Below are 27,007 nucleotides of genomic sequence, written 5' to 3'. Positions count from 1 at the left end.
GTGTATTTGAAACCATCATAAGATTGTATATCAATGATACTTAAAAAAATAAACAGATATACAGCAATAAAAAAAAGTACTGGTCCTTCACAATGGATATCTAAGAAGCACTGGTTAGAATATGACTGTGTAAATAAGTGTCTGAAGTAGTATAGAGAACAAAATCATTATGGGAGACTTCACAGGACTGAGTGGGCAATGTCAGAAAGATCTATGTGTATACTGAAATCACCAAGAATTAAGACAAAAGAGTAGTAATGGACAAAATGACACTAAGCAAGAACAAAAATCATTGCAATATAAATAAGTCAATCAAAAGATACTAACATGGGATGGCCCCAGAAGATGACTGGTTAGCCAGAGACGGGTAAGATTCCTCAAGGGAGGAACAACCTAAGACAGGCACAGTCGCAGGGGGGCCATCAGGTGAGAAATTGGGAACCAACAGAGGGGAGGCTTAGAACCTCACCCCCACTGTTTTGAGAGAAATCTTCTGCATCCGTGGATGTTTTGTTGCCCTTGTCTAGCTTGGATTAATACTTAGTCTATAGGCACACACCTGATCATCTACATTTGCCCTCTTACAGCACTAAATTATGTTTTCTACCTTTATCTTGCATCTACCTACCACTTCAGCATTTTATTTTAAAAAAGTAATAATAACAGTAAGGGAGAAATGTGGGATTCACATATAAATCATGTATAAAAATCAAACAAATAATCATATCTGACTTGATTGTTTATAGTTCATGATGCGTGATCAAAACCGAAAGTTTCTGTGATATGACTGCCCTTGCACTGTTCACCATGTAAGAACTTATTCACTATGTAAGACCTTGTTCACCATGTAAGAACTTGTTCGTTATGCTTCAGAAGATTGGAGACTGTTGAGATATAGGCTTGGGGTTGATTAATGACTGTGCATTGAGTCCCCTATACAGAATTTTATTGTTGTTAACAACGATTTGATCAATAAATATGAGAGATGCCCTCTCAAAAAAAAAAAAAATGTAACTTAGGAAAAAAAAAAAAAGATACCAACATGGGGATAAATAAAAAAGTTATCTGAAAAGTGGCAGCAAGGAAGAAGGAAACCATTTACCCTTTCTTCTCCAGCCTAGAAGAAAAGGACTGCCAAAGATTTAAAAGAAAAGAAAGAAAATACACAGCCACCCCCTGCAAGGTGAAACAGTGTCCCCAGCAGGCCAGGTTGCTATTAGTATAAGAAGGTAAAAGCAAAGTTCAGACAGGAGGTTAAGAATATTGGTGATTTTGCCATTGATGAACCAAAGCAGAAGGGAGCTGGCAACAGAGGGGAAGGAAAAGAACAGAGAATGTGTGGTGCTTTCTGAAGATCAGAGTAAGGAAATAAAGGGTGCCTTAGAGTTTGGAGCTTCTTGTACTGACATTCGTGAGACAAAAGCCTATGTAAACCACTCAGATTTCTTTTCCATTCTAGGTATTTAAAAATTGTAGTGCTGGTCATGATTCTGATTTCACAACCCAATAGGTGGCGACCTAAGGCTTGAAAAACACTGTCTAGAGAAACACATGTGTTATAGCAGCACTGTTTTTGTGATAGAAAAAATACATATATTCTAACTACAGAATGGCAAAACAAATTGTAGTACACTTCTACAATGAAGTAGCATACAGCAACAGAAATAAATTAAAGATAACTACATCAACATGGATGAATATTAGAAACAATTGTAAGCAATATGAATTTAACTTCTTTGTGAAACAGGTGTAGGGGACAAACAGGTACAGAATTCCAATTATAATACATATTAGTCATGGGCATGGAAGTACAGCAGAGGAAATATAGTCACTAATATTGTAATATCTTTGTATGCTGACAGATGGTAACTACACTTATTGTGGTGAGCATTTAAAAATGTAGATAACTGTCAAATCACGATGTTGTACACATGAAACCAATATTGTATTTCAACTATACCTCAATAAAAAAGTTAATAAAGAAAAACAATGTTAAGCAAAAAAGGGGGAAAAAAGCAAATTGTAGAAGAAATTTATGGTATTATTCAGTGTATATAAAGTTCAAAATCAGACAAAGTGAAATGACCTACCATATATGGATACTTAGTTGTGCACTACAACTACTTTAAAAAGCAAGGGAATGGTTACCCAATGTAAGGATAGTGGTTACTTTTGGGTGGAAAAGATATGATGGATTATGAGTATACAGGGTTTCATAGGTACAGGTAGGGCAGGACTTCTGGCTATGGGCAAATGATAGGGTCAGCAAATCTGCCCAAAATGTAACTATAAAGCAAGACAAAACTGACAAAAACAACCATTTCAGTGCTCTGGAAATCACTGAAAGCATACACGAACTGAAGTGTTGATGCTTAAAAATCTGCAGAATTTTCTTCATTAAGAACAGTGGGGGTCTATGGTATTCTTGCTTGGGGCTCCTCATGTTTCCCACCATCTCTTAGCTCAGTAGGTTCTGCCTACTGAGGAGGCAGGACAGGCCCTGAGCATCTACCAGCTTGCACCTACAAAGGTGTCTCATTCTGTTTGGAGTGGCTGACCACATCTATATACAGGGGCACTGTAGGTGCAAATGACAATCTCAACAGCAGGCAAGCAAGGCAGTCAAGGGTTCTACTAGCCTTAAGATGTGGTCATGAATGAGTCAGGTCAAGTAAATTGTTGTCTGAGGCTGCATGATGCCAAAGGACCCAACAGAAAATAAGAGCCCAGGTAGAATTGAAAACGACCTTAACTTTAAAATGTGCTACCTCATCCACATACACATCCATGGGCAGAGAACAAAAATCCTTATTTGCAGAAGGTGTTTGGGCATAACTTTAGCCCAAGCATTTGCTAACCAGTTAGCTATGCTAGAAAGGACCAGAGCAATGACTAGAAAGCCAGGTTTAAAATTTTAAATAGGAAAAAACAAAAAACAAATACTGTATGACTTCACTTATATGTGGAATCTAAAAACAAAATAAATATACAAAACAGAAATAGATTAACAGACACAGTGAACAGACTGGTGGATGCCACAGGGGAGGGAGGTGGGAGAATGAGTGAGGGCAGAAAATATTAGTGAGGTTCTTTGGTATATTCACTTGGGTGATGGTTACACGAATGTATACATGTCAAAATTCATCAAGCTGTACACTAAGATTTGTGCATTTTATGTACCATAAATTAATTAGTTAAATAAAAGCCTCAGGATTTCTCTTGCTCATTCAAGCTGGTTTCATGAGAAAAAAAGCTGAGCAGAAACATAAGCAACAGCCCACAGGAGAGCCCGACTTCAGTATTCCAGTTCACTAAACAAACAGCAGCACTTGCAAGGGGAAAAATAAGTAGAATCCAAAATTGCTACAATATATTATCTAAAATACAGTTTTCAAAAAAAATACTAAGAAACAGGAAATGTGAACCATATACTGGAGATAAAAAACAATCACTAGAAAAATGAGTGTCCTCAGATACTGGACTTAGCAGACAAAGGCTTGAAAAGAGCTATTTTAAATATGTTCAAATAACTAAAGGAAAATATGTTTTAAAAATTAAAGGAAAGAATCAAAAAACTAAAAACAGAAGTACCATATGACCCAGTAATTCCACTTCTAGGAATTTACCTAAAGAAAACAAAATACCTGATTCAAAAAGAAAAATACACCCCTATGTTTATTACATTATTTACAATAGCCAAGATATAGAAGCAATTGAAGTGTACACTAATAGATGAATGAATAAAGATGTGGTACAAATACACAATTGAAATATTATTCAGCAATGAAAAAAAAAAGAAATCCTGCCAATTGCAACAACATGGATGTACCTAGTGAGTATTATGATAAGTGAAATAAGCCAGGTGGAGAAAGACAAATACCATGATCTCACTTATTTGTGGGATATAGAAACAAAACAATACAAAATGAACAAAATAGCAGCAGATTCACTGACACTGAGAAGTGACTGGTGGTTACCATGGGGGAGGGACTGGGGTAGGTGGGTGAGGAGGATAAAAGAGCACAGAAATTCTCAATCATAATAAAAGTTGGTCACAGGGGTGGTAGTATAGTCTGGGGAATAGAGCCAGTGATTCTGTAACATCTTCCTGTTTTGACAGTTAGGAACTGCACTAGTGGGGGTGAGGATTTAATAATATGGGTAACACTTGAACCACTGTGGTATATACTTGAAACCAATATAAGATTGTTTATCAACAATACTTTGATTTAAACAATTTAAAGTATTGTAACGAGTCAACATATAGAGAATCTCAATGAAGAGACAAATTGTTAAAAGAGGACCAAATGGACATTTTGTATTGAAAAAAACAAAAACTGAACGGAAAAATTTACTAGAAGGGCTTAACAGTGGGTTCAAGATGGCAGAGTAAAGAATCAATTAACATAGTGGCAAGTCAATAGAATCTGAAGAATGGAGAGAAAAAAAAATGAACAGAGCCTCAGAAACTTGTGAAACAATGTCATGAATACATGTGTTAACAGGAATCCCAGAAGGAGAAAGAGGTAGAAAAAATTCAAGAAAATAATCCAAAGCCTCCTTTAAATTTGATGGAAAACATTAATCTACACATCTAAGAATCTCAACAAATCTCAAGTAGGATTAACAGAGATCCACATAGACACTGCACTCAAACATGTGAAATTAAGAAAAATCTTGAAAGTGGTAAAAGAAAACAACTCATCATAGCTGTAAAAAAAAAAAGTGAAAAATAACATCATATATGAGGAAACAACAAATAAATTAATAGTTGACTTCTCACCTGAAACACTAGAGGTCAGAAAGTAGTGGAATAGCATTCAAAGTGGTGGGTGGAAAAAACTATTAACTAAGAATTCTAGTGAATTCTGGGTGAAAAAAACGAAGGGAAAAAAATTAGAGTGCTTGATATCTTGATCTGGGCAATGGTTGCGTAAGTATATACAGTCAAAATTCATCAAGCTGTACACTAAATGTATATTTACTGTATGTATCTCAATATTTAAAAAATAGATAAAAAAAGAATTCTATTATATCCAGCAAACTATTCTTTCAAATTGAAGGCCAAAAAAAAGAAAGAAAGAAAATTTCCAGATGAACAAAGACTAAGAGATTTCAATGGTAGCAGACCAGCTTTACAAGAAATAATAAAGTAAATTCTTTAGGCTGAAAGGAAATGACACCATACTGCAACTCAAATCCACAAAAGAGATGCAGACAACCAAAAGTATAAATATTTAAGTTAACATAAAAGATTCTAAAATTTGTTTCTGTTACCTTCTTTTAAAAAATTTAAGATTATACAAAGCAATTATTATAACATTGCTAGGTTTACAATTTACATAGATGTTACATATATAAAAATAATAGCATAAAAGGTAGGGAGGAAATGGAACTCTCCCACACTGAAGCAATGTTTCTGTACTTTATTGGAAGTAAGTATTAATTTGAAAAAGACTGTGATAAATGAAAATAGAGATGAAATGCCTAGAGTAACCACTAAGAAAACAATTTTAAAAATACAGTTTAAAAACTAGCTCCCAAAGAAAGGCAGTAAAAGAGGTACAGAGGAATAAAACAAAAAGAAATGAGACATTAAAAATAACAAAATGGTATATGTAAATCCAATCATATTAATAATTACATTAAATGTGAATGATCAAAACACTAATCAAAAAGCAGATGATGTCAGGATAAAAAAGATCCAACTGTATGTAGTCTACAAGAGTTATACCTTAGATATGAAGATGTAACAGGTTGAAAAAAATGGGAAAAAATATTCTATGCAAAGAGCAGCCACAGGAGAGCTGAAACATCTACATCAACATTTATGTCAATATCAAACATCTGTATCAAACATATATATGCACATAACAAAGACTCAAAATAAATGAAACAAAAACTAACAGAATGGAAAGAACAGAGATAACTCAAAACTATTAATATTGCAGATTTCAATTCCTCATTCTAAATAGACAAACTAACAGAAAACAAGCAAGACTATAGAAGTTAAACAGTATCAACCATCTCAATCTGTATTATAATATAGAACATTACACTCATTGGGTTGTTACTGGCATATACACCTGGTTACATGGTAACCCAATTTAGATGTGGATCACAGGAAGAGTAAAAAGAAAAATAATCAGTTTTGACTTGGACTAAATAATCTCATAGGAACAGAGGTCACAAAGAAATGTAGAAATACAGATTTGGACATTATCAAATAAGGAAAGGTAGTAGCTAAATATTATCAGCTCATCCAAGGAGAAAGCACAGAGCCAACAGGAGAGACTTTAAAAAATGTGAACCAACTGCTTTAGTGTATAAACTAGTAGGCAAGAAATTATCCCTGGAAGGAAAAAGATAAAAGATATCCATAAAACACACATAAGAAAGTCTTCCTTCTCATAATATACTCATAGATATTAACAACTTCCTACAGACTTAGAATTGTGAGAAAGGACCAGGATTAATGGGATCTTATCTAGACAACCACTACAGGAAAGAAACCGTCTGAGCTTTCAACATAGCAACGTATAAAATCATTAAGTACTCAATTTAGGAAAGGCTTCCCCTTTTATGCCTATTCAAGTTTACCCCTTGTGAGCAATAACCAACATTAGCCATCCTTTCACACCACTATAATGACACAAAAATTAATGAGTAAACTGAAACTATATTGTCCTTTTTAATGTTATGAATGCAAACCAAAGTCATTTGCTGTTACAACCTTATTGTTGCTACAGGCACTTTTCCGTTGAAACCACAAGTTGACACAAGCATAGCCCATTAAATGAAACTGCTTCTAGGCAAGATTTTGCTGTACAGTCACATAAAATGTGCATTCTAATTGCTAGCACTTCTGCATCTGTTTATTTCATATCACCACCCTACAGATACAAAAAATACAAGCAGCTAATGTCTCAAACATGAGTTACATGACCCAGTTAACTTTATACTGCTTCTCCACGTGTACAATCCATAGTATAATTCAAGAATTCCAACTTTGTTCTTTTGTACAAAACAAAACTCTGAACTAAATATGGCTTTCTGTTCAGACAAAAAAGCAGCTTTATAGAGGGTCAATGTTTTACTGACAAAACAAGAATGCTTTTGCCCATTAAAGTAGAATTTTTCTTGTCACAGAAATTTGACTTTGGTGGTGGGGGGGAAAAAACCTTACAAATGATCCTGTCTATTTCCTTGTAAGGCAGGATTGGTCCAAACAGGGCACATTCTGTTTTATCTAATCTAACTCCAAATACCAAGTGATAGGGTGTATACCAGTCTCCTTTAAGAGCATACTATGTTTCAAACAGAATTTATAACACATTTTTTCCCCAAGACTTAGTCTATGGTAGTCTCTCATTTTACTTAAAATCAATGCTAAAAATTCTGTATCTGTGACCAAAAACCATCCAATATAAAAACAGTCTACAAAAGACATACTAAAGATCAACCTTTCAGACATATGCACCCCTATGTTTATTGCAGCACTATTTATAATAGCCAAGAAATGGAAGCAACCTAAGTGTCCATCGGTAGATGAATGGATAAAGAAGATGTGGTACATATACACAATGGAATATTATTCAGCCATAAGAAGGAAACAAATTCCTACCATTTGCAACAACATGGATGGAGCTAGAGGGTTAGTTATTATGCTCAGTGAAATAAGCCAGGCCAAGAAAGACAAGTATCAAATGATTTCACTCATCTGTGGAGTATAAGAACAAAGAAAAAACTGAAGGAGCAAAACAGCAGCAGACTCACAGAACCCAAGAATGAACTAACAGTTACCAAAGGGAAAGGGACTGGGGAGGATGGGTGGGAAGGGAGGGATAAGGGGAAAAAGGGGCATTATGATTAGCATACATAAGGTAGGGGCGGGGCACGGGAAAGGCAGTATAGCACAAAGAAGACAAGTAGTGATTCTATAGCATCTTACTACAATGATGGACAGTGACTGTAATGGGGTATGTGGTGGGGACTTGATAATGGGGGGAGTCTAATAACCACAATGTTGTTCATGTAAGTGTATATTAATGACACCAAAAAAAAAATTAAAAAAAAAAAAAGATCAACCTTTCATGTGAGTCTGTTCTTTTTTCAATATTTAAGTTCTTCATCCACTACCCCCCCACCACCACTAAAACCAATCTATACCCACAAATTGTCAAAACTAGTAAGGTGTTATACCACTAAAAGACAAATTTGAGCACAGAGTTCTTTGTTCTTTAATCAAAACAGACTCTCTCCTCCTCTGAGTCTTTCTTTTTAAGGAAATATTTTATTGAAATACCACCAAAGAAGTGTACACATCCTAAGTGTGCAACTTGATGGCTTTTTACAAAATGAACATATCCATGTAATGATGACACAGGTACAGAACATTAGGCAAATTCCAGATGCCTCCCTCATGCTGCCTCTAGTCATTACCTACCCCACTGAACAGAACCATTATTCTGACCTTTATCACCATGGATCAATTTTCCTGTTCCTAACCTTCAACATGATATAAACAAATGGGAGAGTATTCTTTGTTCATGGATTGTAAGACTAATTATTGTTGAGATGCTATGCTTCCCAACTTGATCCACAGATTGGAAGAACTCCCAATCAAAATTCCAGCAAGTTAGTTCATAGATACTGACATATTGATCCCAAAGTTTATATGGAAAAGCAAAGACCCAGAATTGTCAATATTGAAAGTTTTGGAGGAATGACATTATCCATTTCAAGACCTACTATAAAGCTACAGCAATCAAAACAGTGTAGTATTAGACAAAGAATACATACATTGATCAATGGAACAGAATATAGAGAGCCCAGAAATAGGTCCAAACACAGTTAACTGACCTTTGACAAAGGAGCAACTGAATGGACAAAGAAATCTATTCAACAGATGGCACTGGAGCAACTGGACATCCACATTAAAAAGAAATTAACCTAGACCACACCTTACACCTTTCACAAAAATTATGTAAAAACGAATCATAGACACAAATGTAAAATGCAAAAATATACAACTAGGTGAAAACAGGAAAAAACTTAGGTGTACTTAGGTTTGGCAGTGAGTTTTTGGATACAATACAAGCACAACCTATACAAGAAAAATTTGATAAGCAAACTTCATTAAAATTGAAAACTTCTTGTAGACCAATGATAACTTCATAATAATTTTAAAAAAGCAGCAGGTGGCATATGAATATTTGGATTTCTCATTTGTCTTAAAAGTCAGAGAGCTGGTAATAGACAGATCCTGTATCCCTCCATGATCAGTTGAAACCAAATAACCATTACCTCCTTGAGATGAGTCTACTTCATCAGAGTTCCTACCCACCTGGTTCACTCATTGCACTCCCTGGGTGGCTGCAGTAGGAGTTTGCTTTTAATCCTGATCTAGGGTATAATATGTGTCCATGTAGAAATGACTGAGGAGGAGGGGCAAAAAAGGGCAGTGGAGGGTAGATCATGCAAGCTTTTGTGTGATAAGCATGTCTTTCTAAGAGGGGCTCCAGAGGCTATAAAGATAGAAAGAAGATTGGATGATTTTTTTAAAGTTTTTATTGAGATATAATTGATATACAATAAACATGTACATATTGAATATATACAATCTGATGAGTTTGGACATATGTATATACCTGTGAAGCCATCACAATATCAAAGTAATAAACATATCCATTACCTCAAAAAAAGAAATTAAAACTTCTGTTCTGCAAAAGACACTGTCAAGATAATGAAAAGTTTAAATGAAAAGTATGTTCAAGTCTTACCCTTAAAAAAAAAAGCAGTCTTTCTCGCTCTACTTTCACTTCAAGTGTCAAACTTTAAGAACAATGAACATCTCTAATTCCTTATCTTGCACTGCTCAACCTAACGCAATCTAATTTCTGTTCCTGTTATTCCATCTAAAGTTTTGCTAAGGCTACCATTACCAAATGTCAGCAAATCCAAGAGACATTTTTAGTCCTCACTCCTTGCCTCTCAGTAGTATCTGATACTGTTAACTATCTACTCCTTTTTGAAAATCCCCTTCCATAGACTTCTGTACCACCACACTATTCTGGTTTTTCTTCCTTCTCCAGTTCAACCTACTTGCATCGCCTTTGTTGAGTCACTCTTCTCATCTCTTATAGTTCCTCATGGCCCAGTCCTAGTCCCTCTTTTCTCTCATTTTACTTCTAGGTGGTGACATCAACATCCCTAGCTACCAAATTCACACCCCCATCCCAAAAGGCTCTTCCAAAGATCTCCAAACCCAGATGGTCAATTATCTCCTTGACATTCTATTTTGTATTATCTCAAAGATACTACAAATTTAATATGTTAAAAAAAACCCAACCCTGCCCCTCCCCTACAAGCAATTAATATTCTACAAATTTGGTATTATAACTAAATCCAAAAGTACACCCCAAAAGCTCATTCCACCACCAAGTCATCTATTTGGCCATCCAAATAACCTTCAAGTCTTTCCACTTTGCCTAGTCCAAGCTACCATGACTGTCTGCCTGGACTTATATAATGTTATTGGTCTCCCCACCTCCACTCCTGATCACTCTAAGTGAGGCCAGAACTGTTTTTGTTTAAAAATGAAAATCTGATCTTGATATACCTCTGGTTAAACTCTTGAAAATACTGAAACTATTTTTAAAAGAATGATGAAGACAGAAGATATTTAATTCAACTGGCATATATCAAATAAACTTATTGTGTTAGTCAATATGCTAGGTTTGGGATTCAAAAACGAATCACAGTACTCAAACTCAAGTGTAAACAAAAGGAAATATCTGTTGAAAAAATACTACTTAGGTGTTTCAGAGCAGTTAAAGATAGTAAGCAGCTCACACAAATGAAGTGGATGAGTACAAGTGGGACAGCATTAGGTAAGTACTACAGGAGAGGTACAAAGGACTCTAGACACAAGATCAGAACTATAAAAAGTGTCTATGAAGGCAATACAAATTCTACTGGACTTTTATTTTATTTATTTCAATAAATAAAAATAAGAGTAAAAAGAGCTGCTACAGAATCTTAAAGCCATACTCCAAAATAAGAGAGACGAGAAAAATCAAACAAAGAAGTCAGAGGCAATGGACTCAAAACCCAAGAAGGGATATGAAAGTTTCATCTGAGGTAACTTAAAGTTTCTAAGACTTACATTAGAGGTCTATTTTCACAAAGGCAATAATTCTGCAGAAACAGAAGTGCTGTCAATGTTTTCATAAAGGTCACTCTCAGCACTAATACAATATGGTGGCAGCCATGAGATAGTTATCCAACATTGTTCAAAACTGAAACAAATAGAAGTTCATAAAAACACCAATCCTAAGGCTAAAGGGAATTTGAAGTGCTATGTGTCCACTGACAAATTATTAATGTTCCTGTGCCGTGTGCCTCAGTTCCCCTATTTGTAAAACTTAAAACCTTGGTAGGGCAAAATGAGTAACACACTTAAAGCACCTAGTACATAAGGAGCACAAAGTCAAATTTAAAGAAATATAATTTTTTAATCTTGTATTCTCTCTTCTTCCTTACTTCAAGTCCATCAGAGAACAAGTCACTTCTCTACAATTAAAGTCATCTGGATTCATTCATGCATTCAACACATCATTACTGAGTACCTAGTACAAGCTACCATACCAGGCACTGGGAAATACACAGTACCTTCCTAATGTACCTCATTTACAATCTAAGGAAGAGATGACTGACCAATAACACGACTGAATAATCACACAAATAAATACAAAATTTATTACTGTGGTAAATCTGGCAGAGAGAAGATATGTTCGCACCATGAAAGGAAAAAAGAGGAGGCAAATGACATACCTTGGAGATCTAGGAAGGCTTCCCTGAGGACTTAATAGGAAGCCACTGTTTTAAATTAAGGAGGGAGACATTGATTTAAGCTGATCTGTAATTCTAAAAGACCACTCTGGCTGCAGAGTTGAGACTGGATGGAAAAGGAGACAAAAAAAATCAATGTCTGAAGAACAATTCAAAGGCAAAGCAAGAAATTACAGTAGCTCTGGACTGATGGTAGTGGCAACAGAAAGAAGTGAATGGATCTGAGAGATCACAGAGGAAGGCAAGTGTTAAAGACAAGTCTTTGGTTTCCAGATTCTTCAACTAGACTGATTGAAGAGGCAATTAACTAAGGGAGAAAAATGTGTACAGTGAATAGAAAGGGAAAGGGACATCAAGAGTTGGTTATTAGGCACAGGGAATTTAAAGTGCATTTGAGACATCCAAGGAAATGTTGAAAATGCACTAAGATATTTAATATTTAGGACTAAAGCTCAGGAAAAGTTGGGAGGATTTTCCTGCCAGTAAATTAAAGTATCTTCAGCATTCCTAAGAAAACACTAAATAAAAGAGTGAATTTAAAAAATTCAAATCTTTGAGAATCAGTACCACTTCCTCAACCTCTCTTTGCAGCTGACTCTCACCATAATGAAAGTAATGACAGATGAAAAAGAAAGGCAGCAAAGTAGAGAAGAAAAAAAACAATCTAGGTAGGAGCCAGAAACTGGAGTTCCAATATTAGCTCTGACACTAACTTTATAACCTAAGATGAGACTATACCTTTGTTCTTCAGTTCCTAATCTGTAAAACTTAAAAAGGAGTAAGGAGTAGAAATACAGACTCTAAAGATTGTTAAGGGAAATAGACATGTATATATCAAACAATGTCAGAAAGCTTTAAAAAGTCTAAAGACCATAAACATGCAATGGATTGCTTAAGACACTTCTTAGAAATCTCAATACATACCTTGTGTGTAGGTAAAACAAAGGAGTTGGTTTAGTAGTATTTTAGTACTAATCTCACATTCTTGTAAAAATAACTGCGAATAATTCGGCCTTTGACATGGCTGGATAGGACAGTTTGATGTTGCTCAAGATACATGTGTTTACATATATAAAAACAATAATCTTACTGCGCTGATAGTGACTGTAATGGAGTATGTGGGGGGGACTTGGTGATGGGCGGAGTCTAGTAAACAATGTTTCTCAGGTACTTGTAGATTAATGATACTAAAATTAAAAAATTAAAAATAAAAAAAACTAATGGTATTAAAATTAAGTACTCTTTAGTTTTCAGAAAATCAGCTAAGCTTTTAAATGTATAACCCACCCTCAACAATTCTGTAAGGTAAATACTTTTACTTCATTTTACAGACAGTTGCAAAGTTGGGGAATTTGCACAAACTCACAGAGCAAATATTGGACTTAGGATTTTAACTGAAATGACTCCAGAGTCCAAGTTCTTCATTGGTAGAATCTGGACCTGCGCAACACTTTTTGAACAAGCCCACCCACCATCTGAGAGATCGAGGCTTCATCTTATCTAGGCCACAAGCATTCTCCAGAAGACACGTCAGCAAACCACAAGCCCTCCTTTTCCCTGACCCCTCCCCTCAAAGAGCCCACCAAAAACCCTGGCCATAAAAAGCCTCTTGACCTGTTAGAGACCCCTTTTCCTTTGTTCTGCAGGCCAGAACAGAGGGGTCTCTCTCAGGTCTAGCAATAAACCTGTTTGGACTGTTGAGTTTGCATCCCCTCTTTTCTTTCATTCATCACTCATCACTCCACAGTATATCCTACTTTATTATTGTCATTAATAGCTGATACTGCAGCTGCTGCTGAGTAGTATCAGCTATTAATGACAATAATAAAGTCAAGAAAAAGGGTGACTTTTGCTATAATGCTACTCTTCTAATATTATGATTTTCAGTCAAAAATGCTGGAAGGATATACTGCAAAAAATGGAAGCAAACAAGATGGCCTCTGGCTGATGAATGGTTCAATAAACTGTGGTACAACTAGACACTGGAACACTGTTCAAAACTAAAAAGAAACGAGCTATCAAACCATGAAGAGACATACAGAAAACTTAAATGCATATCACAATGTGAAAAAATCCAATCTGAAAAGGCTACATCATGTTTAATTTCAAATATATGACACTCTGGAAAAGGCAAAAACTGTGGAAAGTTAGTAAAAAGGTCAGTGATTGCCAAGGGCTGGGGAGAGGGAGGCAGCACAAGGAATTTTAGGGCAGTGAAATTACTCTGTATGACACTGTAATGGTGGATACATGTCATTTTACATTTGTCCAAACCCACAAACTGTACAAGAGTGAACCCCTTAGGACTAAAGGTGATAATGATGTGTCAATGTAGGTTTTTCAGTCAGAAATGTACCTCTCTGGTAGAAAATGTTAATGATGGAGGAGACTATGCATGTGTGGGGAAGGGTGTACATGGAATATCTCTGTACCTCCCATTCTATTTTGCTGTGAACCTAAAAACTACTCTAAAATAATAAAGTCTATTAAAATAAGTAAACAGTCTGTTAAAAAAATCAGTGGTTGCCAGGAGGGAGCAGAAACGGGGAAGGAATGAATAAGTGAAGGAAAGGAGATTTTTAGGGCAGTGAAACTACAGCTGACCCTTGAACAACACAGGGGTAGGGACACCAACCATCACTTGCTGCAGTGGAAGATCTAAGTGTAACTTTTGACTCCTCAAAAACATAATTATTAATAACCTGTTGACCGGAAGCCATACTGGTAGCATAAACAGTCTATTAACACATTTTGTATGTATATATATTATACTGTACTCTTAAAGTAAGCTAAAGAAAATATTTTTTCAAATTGTCAAAAATCTCCAAAACTTTTTCCAATATATTTATTGAAAAAAAAATCTGTGTAAGTGGACACTGCAGTTCAAAACTCGTGTTGTTCAAAGGTCAACTATATTATGTTAGCTACTATGATGGATAGACATTAGGCAATTTGTCAAAACCTAAGGAACTGCTAGTCCACACTTTTTCAATACAGGATCTCTGTTTTTTCAAAATAAAGAATGACCCCTAATGTAAACTTGGACTTTAATAGATGTATCAATATTAGCTCATCAATTGTAACAAATGTGCCAAACTAATGCAAGGTGGTGGTGATAGGGGAAACTGAGTAGGAGGGTATATAAGTACTCTGCACTTCCACTCAATTTTTCTGCAAACCTAAAACTGCTCTGAAAAATAAGACTATTAATTTTTTTTTTTATGCTGAGGAAACTTGTTGGCATGGAGCTGCTGGGAGGCCAACTTTGCCCTCATGAGAGAAAAGCCTGGCTGAAAATGACTCCCACGAAGACAAGCAGCAGAGCCAGTACACGAAGAGAAAAATAGTGCCCAGATGACATCAAATGAGCTTCTAGATCCAACTAGGCCAGAGGCCAGTTGCACACTGGACTGATCAGAATTAATGAAACTATTAAATCTCTTTTTTTCCTTTTTAAAAGATGCATGTGATGCTACTGAAAGTATGTTACAATCATTCTCTGCACACTTTCGCAGGGGCATGGTCATTGCACACAGAAAACCACTGCAGTTAAATGGGGCTACTTGCAGCCTTCATGGGAAAGGCAGCAATGAGAGCAATCGGCACTACCCTGGCTTGTGCTGCTCATCATGGGAAAATTGGTGCCCCTGGTCAATTTTAGACACAGCATAAATATTCAACCAGGAATTAGACAAGATCTCAATGTTTTCAGAAAGCTTCAAGAGATATTTAAAAAGCAAAAAAGATATGGGCAATTTCATTTGAAAACCCACTGAAAGAATGCTTCACTCACGAATGATTTTTTTTAAAAATCAATGGACATTTTATTGCACATTTGTAGGCTTTTCTTTAAAGCTGTAATTTAAAAAGATAGTAGAATAAGTCGTCTACCCACACGGACAACTATCTAAACAATACTATTTAGGTTTTCGGAACATTTTAACTATTTTTATTAATTATTGCTCATAGTTAACCTGAAATGTATAACGCTCATTTCTAAGAAAAGAATATGTAGGTCAATGGCCAAGATATATTTAGATAGATATATTTAGAACACCTTCTGAATTTCCAACTTGCTTCTTAACCTAAGACTAGATCATGCTACACAAGCAGCCTCCTTAAACCAAAATGAAAATTCTGAGTATATGGATCTTTACAAAAGATAGCTTACATTGTATACACTGAAACAACAGTGTTTATACAGAGTTCTTTAAAATAAGTTTTCCCAATGTATATGAAGTTTGATACTTAAAATTTGGTTTTCCCCACAAATATGTAAGAATGTATCTCCTGAGTAAATCAAGGCACATCTATATTTTACAGTGAAGAAGGTAAGACTGCTTCTCACTTAGACCTACAATTCCTTTGTATGTATTTCCTTACAATTAGAATAAAATTTGAAAAATTTTTAAGGCCCACGATGTATGTTTTGCTCAAATCTCACTTCAACATTATGCCACGTTAGTGTCCAAATTCTTCAACACACCAAGATCTTTTCTGATTCAGCGGATTTTGCACTTGCTGGTTCCACTCCAAGGAAAGCACTTCCTAACTCTTTTTTGAGGTTGGCCCTTACTTTTATTTCAGGTCTCAATTCAAATTTACCTTAAAAAGGCTTTCCTTAAATACACTAAATACCTCCTCTCATCCATACCCCATTATTTTCTATTTTTTAACAAACTGTCTAAAATTACCTTACTTATACGTATATTTAGTTTATTATCTGCTTCATAGAATATAAGACACAAAAGGGCAAGGACTTTGTCTCCTTAATAAACTATATCCACAGCACCTAGAAAAATACCTAACATATAATAGCCAATATTTGTTGAGTAACACATACCTATACTTATATTCAACATTTATTAAGCAAAAGACATTTTGTTAGGCCCTGCGGATAAGAAGTCCCATACCATTTTAAAATAAAATGTTTTATTGAAATAGAATCTTAAGGACATTTTGGTATTTTAAAAATTAAGTTGACATTTTAAAATCCCATGCATTGGTTAAAATTTTCCAAACCATTTAAAACATTTAAGGACAAAATCTTTTATAAGTATAGTTACACTTATTTCAGCACTCACTTTACCTTCAAATGCATCATTAGCATAACACATGGCCTTCAGATATGCATAATAAGAACACAAGGCTTTTAAAATGGATTATTTTTTCAAGATGGCAACCACAAGATATGCAAATAGTATGACATACCCTTGCTTAGAGATCTATGGCTCTATTAGTACTACAAGCTATCAACGTTCAAATAACAAACACTAAGTCACTTCATAATGTTTTTGCCCACAAATGTACAAGAATACATATTTTGCATAAATTAAGGCATATCTACATTTTACACTTAAGATAAACAAGACTGCTCCTCTTGATAAATGTCCCTAAAAACAAAAATCCATTGTTTTGATTCATTTTATAGAACCACACAGCCACCATTTCTCTGGTATCCTTATATTTCAAGAAAACTGTAGTTTCCCTTACTGCACTTACTTTAAATATGCCCAAGGCATGACAAATGGTTAATGAATATAAGTAAAAACTATGCCATATACAGAGGGAAGGAATTACTAAGCAAGGGAGTTGCAGCTTAAAGAGCCTCACAGCAGTCTAGTTTAAGCATATTTTTTAAAGTTATTTTTTTTAATAGGCTTAGCTTCAAGATGTAAAATTTGTTAGCTGGCTTAGAGTTTAAATATTCTATGTATGTTTATTACTGAATCTATGAATCAAAAATGATGCATTCTCCTAACACTAAAAATCAAAGCAATTGGACTGCTTCTATACTGTTAAAAAACTTCTTACATGGATGGGACTTAAAAAAAAAAAGTCATGAGACCACCACCAAAAATGTAGCTAATGTAGATAATGTAAGTTTTATGCCTCCAAGACAGTTATGATATAAAACAGATTATAGCTTGCATCTACAGCTAACTCATTTTTTTTTTGTAGTACTAACTAACTTCTAATAACTGGAACCAAGGTTAAAAAAACACCCATGACAATTAGTTGTAAATCTTTAAAATCACTCTCTTAGCTCTTTGTCAAACTTTGTCTACTCTACATCTAGAAACTTAAAAACAAATATTAGGAAAAAGGGCCCAAGTTAAAGTATTTTAAAGTTTGCTTGGTTTTGTTTTTTTAAATATAAACCAAAACAGGAGACAGGGACCAAAAGACAAACTATAACTCATGAAGATAAAACCAGAATGACTCAAAGCTTTCAAACACTATTGTGTGCCTACTTCCTGTTAGTATGGGCAATTGTCACAAAAGCATTATACAGACTTCTTTGTATATGACATATATATGATTGTACAGTGTAAGACAAGGTGGATATCAGAATAGATACTGTGACAATCTAATGGTGGCAGAGAATCACAATACTGGTAGTCATCCCAAAAAATTAGCACCTAACAATTATTACCTACTTTTTCTGACCGGCATACACAAATTCACTGCTTTAAAAGGGTGCTGTTTTAAAGTGCACACACATGCGCGTGCATGCATACACACATACACACACACACTACACACACACACACACACACACAGCAGTGACTGACAAAATTTAAACCCAAGAAATTAAGAGTTAACTTATACATGGGGAGGGTGAAAATAGTGTATTATGAGGAATGCAATTTAAAAGTAACAAGTTATTTGTGTATTTTTACTCACCCACATCAGCCCCATTATATTAAAATCTATGAAAACAGGGACTATGTTCATTATCTTCAGTTCACTCAGTTTCTAACATAAAATAGTTAATAGTTATTGAATTGATGAACTGAATAATTTAAAAAATCACCAAGACCACTAATGAAATACCTAATGAATACCTAATACCACTAATGAAATAGTACTATTGACTTGTATATAAAAATATATTCCATTACACAGACTAAACATGATTTCTAACAGAGTAACTCTCCTTTTATCTTTCCATATGAAAACATAAAACAAAAACTGACACAACTGGTAATAGCTCAATAGAACTGTTTCCTTATAGTTAGAATATTGTATATAAAGTGATTGTGCATTTCTGCATGAAGACCCCAAAATCAGACACTATGAAACTACATATTCTAAGCCACAGGACACAAATAAGGTAAAAAAAACATCTTACTAAAATCAAAATGAAGCTCCCTCTCCCAAGAAGTTCAGTTCTAGGAAGAGATTTCATTACATCAAAATAGTGATGTTCTCAAATCTTCTGAAGTAAAAAAATTAACCTCTTTTCTAATTTTCATATATAAATGCTAGCTTACTTTAATGACAACAGTATTCTTAAGCACTGATATTTCAAAACAAAGTTTGCTTTTGAAGAACATGTTTTGAGTATTTGCCAGGATTTGGGATTAATTTTTCCACTGAGAAGTTGTAGCATGGATAATGTGGACAGTGCAGGAGGAACCAAAGATTCAAGAACCAAGGACTGAAATCAAAACACCTACAGAATTACAATACAGTGGAAAAAACCCTTTTCTCCTCAGCAATTCATCCCTTCCCCTCACTGTAACTCTCAAAAGGAAGAGATTGAAGAGGCAATAAGCAAGTTATAGTATAAAAGACTCAGAACTGGAAATGATGAAAGGCATTCAGAGTGAGGAATCATGAGTAATTAAGTAATGAAGCTAGCAATGAGCATCAACAGCTACTAACATCACAGAGAGAACCAACATTATGTAACTATGGATGCAGGAATCAACATCATCTATATTTCTGTCCCCTAAAAATTAAAATAAAATATGAGAAAGAGAGAATATATATTACACAAACTGAATCTGATCAAGCCACTATACTTAATAACAATTAACAAGGAAGAAATCCAGAGTCAGAGAACATGTTTAACACCACCACAGGAATGTAACTGGCAAATTCAAACTGTGGGAGAACTCCTGTTTCTTCAACAAATAACTTGCTAGAAAAAAGAAGTGGAGGAAGAACCTATAGATTACAAAACAATGCACTTACTTGAAACTTGATCCAAATAACTGTAAATACACATTTATGAGATAATGGAGCAACAGGAATACTGAATATCTTATAATATTAAGGATTTAATGCTAATTATTTCTTAATGTGATAATAGTTACTGGGTTTTCTTCTTCAGGAGTGAAGCTAAGAAACTGGAGTGCAAAAGGCTGGAGTGCAGGAAGGGAACCCTAAAAAGTAAGGCAGCTGAATGGATTTGGCCTACCAGAAGTGAAATGTAAATTGTGAGACTGCGACCACAGCAAGAGAGCAGCTTCACCTGCTTGCCAGCCAACCTTTTCTCCCCTGACATAAGCTCTATAAATAGGCCAGGAGTGATAATGACTGCTCAAATCACTTCATGTTGCAGATACTACCACTACTGACATGTATCTGGCCCAGCTCCAGGGCTGTGAATAAACTATCATCAAGTAAAAACCAAGGAAGTTACCAAATGCAAAGAAAACACCATGGCTAATGAGAGACCCTCTAAGCACTCAGAAGCACCATCAGTGTTTAAGACATAGGTTCTAGATTTCCACCAAGATTTCTGCTCTCGCCATTTTCTAACTCCCTCAGAAGACAGTACACATACATGGGTCACCACATGCTGGATCTGAGGCCCCTAAGATAAATGATGCCAAAAACCTATCCACTATACATGCTCTCCGGCTCACAGCAAATTGTTTACTGGACTGCAGTGGAGAAAAATGGGAAACCCTTGATGACAAAATGTTGATTTAAGTATAAACAACGCTTCTATAGCAGGTTAAAACTAAGGCAGACAGGATGCTGCTTAAAATCTTAACCACATGAGGTTTTGTTCTTAATACAGAAAGGAAAACAGTCCTTGTTTCCCCTAAAGTTTAAGTCCACACCCAACTTCCCTATCCCCAACAATATCTTTCTCTAATTACAAGGCACCCAACAAAAATGCTGACTCTGGACATCATAAAAGTTATCTTTTTTAAACCATACAACTCAGTAAAAAATAACTTTTTCTACTGGTCCCTCTATCAGTATCTTGTTTCTCTAATGAAAACTTAAATTTCTAGATTACCTAAGCACAAGCCTAGTTTACCCACCTTCTTGGGAATGGCTCCTATAACTAAGTTTAAACAGATTTAATTTTGTTATTCTTTGAACAACAATCAGAACTAATTCACTAACACACGGACTTGAATTCCAGGCAGAGGAAAAAGTATTTTGGAAATGAACTGGCACTACAAAAAAGAACATTCAAATCTTCAATTATTTTCTTTTACACTTAAGAGACCCAATTAAGAAAAATGCTATCTCCCAATATCTTATTTAAAATGATTTTATAAAGAAAAAGGCTATATACTATAGCTATTTTACCATACAGTACTCTTTTTCCTACAGCCTACTTTTCTTCTCCACTCTTTGGAGCAGAAAAGAGACTTAACAATCATCTGGTTCACTAGATTTGAGTTCCTTGGGTAGAAATGGTTCATACCAATCTCCACCTGGCACCTAAGTGTTCAAGCAAATGGGTTTTTAATTTACCCAGGTATAAATAGCCCCATACACAAATAAGTTCTGCAGACAGACTTCTACTTTTGAATTAACCTTCACTTAACTAGAAAACACCCAGTCACGTAGTTTTAAAGTTAAATAAAGTCAAATTAATAACAGGATTTACACCATCTGTATTAGCGATCAACTGACAAAATCTGAGCAAAGAGGAATGAGGTCCCTATTTTGAATAAAGACATGAAAGAGAATAGAAACAAAACTTAAACACTGTAAGTTAAAACCACAAATCCTACACAAGACAACCATCAAATATGAGACATAACGGTTATTTTATATTTTAAAATCTTATTTACTATTATCCGCTGCCGCTAACGTTATGATTAAAAAATGTATAACATATACAACACACATTTCCTCTCCTAGAAGTTCAGTAATATACAAGAGAATGAAACAAGGAAGATACTTTTTAGCTGCACCCTGTTCCTTCCTTTCAGCACAAGGAAGGACCTGGAGGCCGAGTGTGAAAACTAACTGAACATCAATCCCACTGCTGCTGAGAAGCATGAAGCCAAAACAGAAAACAGTTTATTTCCCTTAAGTTCACTCATGAGTCCTGAAAGAGTAAGGAAAGTAAGTACAATTAAAGAGAAAGCCTAAAAGGATTTAGAAATGTTTCATGACAATAGTCAAATTTAAATTTAACACGAATTTGACAAGTAAATAAAAATAACTATCAAATTACTGAGTCTGATATTCAAGAATCAACCCAAAATAAAGAAAGAAAACCAATAAAATATCTACTCATTGAAACTTCAAGGAAAATCTTTCAAAAGGAATGGCTATCCCATCCTTCATATTCCACCTGAATATTTTTCCCCTAAAAAAGAAATTTAGTAACTCATTAGCAGACTAAGGTACTTTCAAAACCTGGTCCTACCTTCTCTACCCTACCGATTCTGTGAACTCAAGGCAATGGCCACACTTAACCATTTAAGACTACTGATACCCATGACTTGACTTAGGTTGTTTCCTAGCCTGGAATGCCCACCTGAAAATTATGTTGAACTCTTGCAGCATCAGAACCTTATCAGTCTGATTCTACAGAGTCTAGCAACTAGAGCACTAGCAACTAGAGCACTACTGGCACACAGTTAGCAATCAATAAATCAGTATGAGAATAAAGATCTTCTACCTGAATGTTTTGTTCTCTGTGTTTTCTCAGTAGCTCTTCCCCCTTTATATCATCTCATAGCTTTTTACCTTACGTTATTAGTTATTAACATGTCTATGTCATTTATATAATAACTACAGATACCCAAGAAACTTTACTTGGCCCAAACTCTTCCCTAATACAGAATCCTTAAGTCAGTATGGTTCAAACACATTCATAACACATTTTTTCATATTTTACAGGTTTTCTCAAGGAGTACTGTCAATTCAGTAAACATAAATATACAATGCTTGCATGTCCTTAGTTACATGCAGGAAAATTAGGAAGGTCTAAGATAATTTACCAAAGATACAAATGTAAGGTTTGGATCTTTAATGTATACCAGTTCCAAACTTTAAAAAGAAAAAACAAAAACATTCTAATTGCCCACATATCAAGTCTATTCATGTATATGTCAGAACAAAACCATAACACTGAAGATCCCAGCAAAACAACTCCTTGAATAAATGAGTGACTACACAATCTCCCAGAAGTTACTAGTCACATAGTAAGGAGACCTAGCAATACCAATGTCACTTATGAAATAGAAACCTTTGAAGGACATACACTGAGTACTCAGCTTCAAAAGAACTGAATAAAATTAAAATCTAAAGTTTCAATATTCAGGTCTTGGACTAACCATCAAGACCATAAAACACACACTACTAACACTTTCATAAATGGATTTAAAATATAAACTGAATTAGTAATATGGCAACTACAATATGAACTTAATATGAAGCTAACAGTTGGGAAAGTTTCCACCTCCAAAATCCAGTCCATCCCACTTTTCACAAAAAGATGTCAAGAAAAAAAAAATTCCATTAAGAAATCATATTTAGCTTATGCTTTAGGTATTATCTTAAAGTTTCTCCCTGCCTTTCAAACTGTATACAATTATTCCGAAGTTCACGTCTTTAATATGGTAACGTTATGAAAACGACATAGTTCCAAGTTCTAAGATTACAGTGGTATTGAAAAGCACTCTGAAGGAACCAAATTTAGAAATACCTAAAAATACTTTTATTTCTCATTTAATGGAACTGCATGAAAATTCACCAAGGTTCCTTTTAAACACTCACTGCAGTAAATTCCATCTTAGTGTCCTGAAATCAAGTTTAATTCATAATTTTATATTTACCAAGCACCTACTATGCATAAAGCACTCAACTACTGTAATAGCCAGATTATGCAGCCAAAATATTATGCTTCCTACTAAAAAACGATTAGAGTTGAGACTCCTCAGAATATTGGTAAGAACTACCAATTGTAGGCCTCTTACGCTTGTTAAACCAAAAGGCAATGCTCTGGAAGAATCCAGATTGTCATGATCTGCCAAAGCGCATCATAAAGTTAATAGCCTCCAACCTTAAAGTACCTGAAGAAAGGGATTAATGCAAACTGTTAACATGTGCCCACCGACACTAGAGAAGAATAGGTATTATCTTAAAGTTTCTCCCTGCCTTTCAAACTGTATACAGCTATTCCGAAGTTCACGTCTTTAATATGCCAAATCTAAGTAAGAGGCCCAACCTTGACAAACCATCGTCTGTGGGATTTTCATCCTACTGGGCAAAGGATTCAGAAAGGCAAGAAATGAAAAGCATATCCAAACCATAAACTGCTCAAATGGTTCAATCTGGGAGAACGAATAAAGACATTAATTATTTTAACCTGTGAGAATCCTTTCTGCAACAGCGGAGAGGACGATTTAAATGGCAGAATGAATGAAATGAGGTTCTGTTGGTAGCTGCCCCAGCAACACAAGGAGGTCGGTGCTATACGAAATACAGCAGAAAGTACGAAGTGCTAATGGGGAAGAGAACTTTCCCAGGAGAAGACTCAGAGAAGACAATGATCCTTTACTCCGGGCTCTTCAGTTAATTTCCTCGCCGATTTTCTAAATAAAGCTGACAAACTCACCAGAAGAGGTCAGTCAGTTTTGGAGACTGACACATTACTCCCACGACCAGAGGGGTCTGCCTACAGAAGGTAGTGGAAGCGCCGAAGGCAGGCGGCGCCAAGCCTGAGAAAGCCTTTTCTCCCTCCTCCTAGGCCACCGCAGCCGCGGCAATGGGGCGACCGCCCGACCGCTCAAAAGCGGAGACAGGTGTGGGCGCCACAGTCCAGCTCGCGGAGCTGACAGAGTTGGAAGAGGTGCTGCCGGCGGGGCTCCGGAAAGTTGTGAGAAGAGAACTCTAGGGCCCGAAAAGCCGCTCCCCCGGGCGGCCCAGGGACTGCGGCGCCACCAGCCTCCTCTCGGCCCCTGGGAAGGACTTCACGTCGCTTCGCCCGGGCCGCAGGGCTCGAGGAAAGGGAAAGGGGGCTCGGCCCTCCAAGTCTGCAGGGCCAGGAGGACGCGAGGGTCACCAGCGGGCGGGCAAGCAAAAGGTCGGGCTGTTCCGCCCCTCTCGTCAGCGCCCACCCGGCCCGCGCCTCCCTCCAAGTCGGGGCGAGAACCCCCGGCACCCGCCAGCCGGGCTCGTCACGACCCGGCGATCAGAAGCCGCAGAGCTCTTACCCGCGGCCCGTATCCCTCCGACTCAACCTGACCCCTCCCCGGGACGCACGCCCCGGTCCCACGGCTCAATCTGTAACCGGGACGCGGGCCGGCGCACCTTCCCGCCTCACCTGCGCTCGGAGGCAGCTCCGCACCTCAACTACTCCGCTCGCCCCGTCGGGGCACGCACCGACCCCCGGAGCGGGACTCTCCCGGCCGCGGTGACTCGGGCCGCGACGGCCACCGCCGCCTTCTCCTCCTCAGCACAAGCCCCGGCGGCGAGCAGAGGGTCGCAGTCAGAGTCCCGCCAGGGCCAAAGCGAATCTCGCAGCCTCCACTAACAAGTCCCTTCACTCGTCCGCGCCGCCCGGAGAAAATGTCACCAGAGGCCGTTCCGCTCGGCGCCTCACTTCCGCCCGGAACCACAGAGCCCGCACCGGTTGGCTAGAGCGGCCGCTGCGGCTGGCGTCCTCTAGAGACTAGAAAGGGATGCCGAGGGAAAGTCAGACAGCGCCATCTGGCGGGAGGGAACGTGCGCTCCTCCCGCTACATCGCGACCGGTGCGCTGCTTCCCGGGTTTCTTTCCCGCGCTCCCTCCATCTGATTAGGCAGCTTTCTTTCATAAATATCTTTCCCGAAGGGTCGGAAAGCCAGTCAATGCAAGTCAACAACAATACCCTAAGAGAAGGACAGCTCTCCCTTTTCCGTGCGCTGCTGATTACTCACCCGTCCTGAAGCCTTCCCAGATGAAGCTCCTGGTGTCTGAATCCCTCAGTCCCTCCAGCAGGGAGTCGGCTCCCTTCTCTCCACTTTTTCGCGGATGCCAACAGCCCAGCTCTAAGAGACTCGGCTGTATTCTTCTCATGCAGTCGCATCAACGCACATCCCGTTCAAGTTTCGGGACGGGAACCTTGCAGGCCTCGCAGATAGACCGCCACCTACCGGTGAGACAAGATCTGCCAGAGAGACCCCGCTCCGCCCCTACGTTTCTTGCAGACGCCCCAAATTCCACCTCTGCAGAGTCACTCTGCTGATTGCCAGTTCGCCCTGGGAAGAGTGACGCACCGGCTCACTGTATGAGTTTTCAAGACCCTTATTTGAGGTTGGGATGGGGGAAATATACTGGACGCAGGACTCAGAGGAAAGGTGAGTTGGGCGCAGGCCAGATGGCATGTACAGGGCTTACAATGGAGCAAGAAAGGTGCGGTTCATAACAAACCTCACAACTCAAGATCTGGCCAAGGGCCCACGCTACCTAACAGCAGGGTTTTGAGAAATAAATGAATAAATAAGGGCTTGAGGAGAAAACATAAAAGGTCTTTACCTTTTTAGGAGCCGTACTGTGACTTGGGTTGGCACTTCTCAAGAGAAGATTCCAAAAATCACAGCGCTGGCCCCACACTCCCCTTAATATCAGTCTCCCCTTTAGGTCAGGGTTCAGCTCCCCTTCTTCCCTAATATATTCTAATTGCCTACAAGCACGAGAGTTATTCATCCCTGACTGAATGAATAAATTAATAAAGTGATTTTATGTAACGACTTTTGTTGAATGTCTAGTAGGTACCAGGCACCATATTATGCATTTAAATGGATTCATTCATTTAATCTGCCCAACAACCCTATGAGTTTGGTGGTATTACTAACTACAGGTGACAAAGGTGGAAACTGAGGCACAGAGTAGTTAAGTGACCCACCCAAGGTCACACATCAGTCGGTGGCAAGACTGGACTCCAATACAGCCCCACTCCAGAGCCTGCTTTCTCAACCACTACCACCAACTGCCTCCTTGAGATTCACTGAGAATACAATGTACACCAGGTAAACATTTTATCTATGTATGTTATTTCACTCATTTGTTCCTCCATTTACTCATTTATTTCCCTGCTACCTTAGTCCTAGAGGAATTTGAGAGTTTGTGGGGTGGTGACAAGAGCCCAGGCTCTTTCAGGAGAAAAGGACTAAAG

At 37.2% G+C, this 27,007-nt stretch overlaps 1 protein-coding gene across 5 annotated transcripts in view; it reads right to left on the bottom strand.

Moving 5' to 3' along the window:
- The window catches only part of ARK2N (arkadia (RNF111) N-terminal like PKA signaling regulator 2N), an 80,895-nt gene extending 54,995 nt beyond the window's left edge, over positions 1-25,900 (bottom strand). For 2 of the 5 annotated variants that reach the window (XM_057504150.1, XM_057504151.1), the window contains exon 1: positions 25,175-25,473. The gene's annotated coding sequence lies outside the window, so the exon portion shown is untranslated. Of the gene's footprint in view, positions 1-25,174; positions 25,474-25,769 lie in introns of those variants that run through there. The other 3 variants (XM_036918684.2, XM_036918681.2, XM_036918687.2) reach the window with 3 other exon arrangements.
- Between the last annotated feature and the right edge of the window lie 1,107 nt (positions 25,901-27,007).

This window comes from Manis pentadactyla, chromosome 6, assembly GCF_030020395.1.
Source record: "Manis pentadactyla isolate mManPen7 chromosome 6, mManPen7.hap1, whole genome shotgun sequence".
In the NCBI taxonomy this organism is placed as follows: Eukaryota; Metazoa; Chordata; class Mammalia; order Pholidota; family Manidae; genus Manis; species Manis pentadactyla.
This window is presented reverse-complemented; position numbering and strand designations above follow the sequence as displayed.